Genomic DNA, 2,165 nt, shown 5'->3' with positions numbered 1-2,165 from the left:
TCCAAAGTCCTCCAATTGGAAAATGTCACTCTTCTTGTTGGTTACCAAGGAATCTTGTTTGTATTTCATGAAGTTAGAACCATATTCATTAACAGTGAGTTTTCCAAGTTTCAGAGTATTGAAAGAACCAAATCTCAAATGGTGAGCTCCCGGAGCAATCGGATCACCCGTGAAAAAACTATCTTCTTAACTGTCTCCCTCAGAACAATGCTGTTGTTGCTGAACATTCTCAGATATCACATTAGTCATCTGTTTCCCTTTTCCTGCATCATAATTTTTGCTAGGCCCCGCCTCAGGTCCCTGGCCAGCTTGTTTAGCTTGCTCCATCCTTTGTTTTTTGGGTGATGGGAAATCATCTTTAGCTTGGTCTCTCTCATTCCTTATCCATTTTGTCCTAGAAACATCAGTATAACCATCCTGGGGAACTTCTCTTTGAAAGAAGTAATCATAGAAGTGAAAGTCAAGGACTCCATCCACACTAGCAGGAACTTTGGTGACATCTCTACACCAAATTTTGACTCTAACATAGTCATTTTTTGTCAAACTGTCCTTATCAACTTCTAGAGGTAACCCCACCTTCGATGCAACCATACACACATTGGCATAAGATCTTTTCTCAACAGGGATGTTGGTAATTCTAAACCATGCCACATCCAGTGGGCCCTTGGAGCTAGTGGAAGGATTCCATTTATCCACTTTTATTACCACATCAGGAGCAGATCTCATTCTCATTTCAGTAAAGTGAGCTAAGTCATCAATGTTCTGAGAATTAGGGAACCTCATTTGATATTTGCCTTCTGAAATTCTTTTGGCATACCACCTCCAGGTACAATTGGGTCCAGCTTTCATCTTGAATTCTCTTTCAATCTTTCTAGCATCTGCTTGTCCAGAAGTAACAGTTACTAAAGCCACATTGGACATATCTTTTATCCCCTCCTCAGTACTGGCACTCTCAATGACATGAAACCCCTGTCCATATGCAGAGAAACCACAAAAAGGGGAGATGAAATCCCAAGGCATTTTAGTTAAGCAGACTCTGGCAACATGTCCTTCCAAATGACACCTTGTACAAATCATAGGATTAGGGCACACTGAAGCGATGTGACCCACTCTTCCACATCTTGGATAGAACTGAGGTCTGTCATTTTGTTCATTTACACCTGCAGAAACCTTACTGCCTTCTTCTTGAATGCTCTGATTCTCCTTCACCATAATTTGAGTGTTCTTATTCACAGAAGTTTCAACCTCATTGGAAGCAGACTTTTGTATAGAACTGAGATCCTCTTTCTGCTCACTAATACCTCCTTGCTCATTCTGGTGAGGCTGATTTCCATAACCACGTCCTCCCCCTTGAAACCTTCCACCTCCTCTATCTCTCCCCCTCGGCACCTAGCCCCTATTACCCTGCCCCTGCCATCCAGGTCGAAAGCCACGATTTCCCTCAAATCATTGGTTAAAACGGTTAGGAGGAAACTACCGACGATCCATGTTCCTCACAGGCTGCGAAGGGGCCTGGAGAACCTGTGAAAAAGACCTAGTATCACCTCCCAAAGTAGACCAACGTTTAATCACCGGATTAGCACCACTAAGGGGATCCAACTCCGATGAACTAGAACTCTGCAACCCAGGATTCAGAACCAGAATTTCCCCACAAACCCCAACTTCCCGACTGCGATTCCACAGGTGAAGAAGGCGCTTGCTCAAATCCGCATCAGGATGGTCACGTACCTCGTGTGGCAGCCGCGCCCTGACTTCCTGTCGCCCCGCCGCCTCGAATCGACCAAACTCGCTAGGGTTTCCACCCTCCACCGCGGGACAAGCAGAATGGAGATGGGAGGGGGATGGGTGAGTACTTTGTAGGGCCTTCCCTTTTCCCGGACTCCGCCATGGCCCAGAGTTCAGCAACTACAGAGGAGCCGAGACCTAGACCACGCTCGCGGGACTCGACGCCAACTCCCCTCCTGACCCAACGCACGCACCTCTCCCAGTAGCATGAGTTCGCCTAGCGAACCAGCCCGCGCTCAAGACTCCCTCCCCACGCGCCGAGACGGCTCCTCCAGCCTGGAAAGCGCCCGTGTCGCCCGAGTCGCCCAGGTCGCCCGTGTCGAGAGGAAGGAGACGAGACATTCCAACTCTTCTCGACAAATCTCTTGTCAGCTGCTTTT

Source organism: Sorghum bicolor, chromosome 3, assembly GCF_000003195.3.
Source record: "Sorghum bicolor cultivar BTx623 chromosome 3, Sorghum_bicolor_NCBIv3, whole genome shotgun sequence".
In the NCBI taxonomy this organism is placed as follows: domain Eukaryota; kingdom Viridiplantae; phylum Streptophyta; class Magnoliopsida; order Poales; family Poaceae; genus Sorghum; species Sorghum bicolor.
This window is presented reverse-complemented; position numbering follows the sequence as displayed.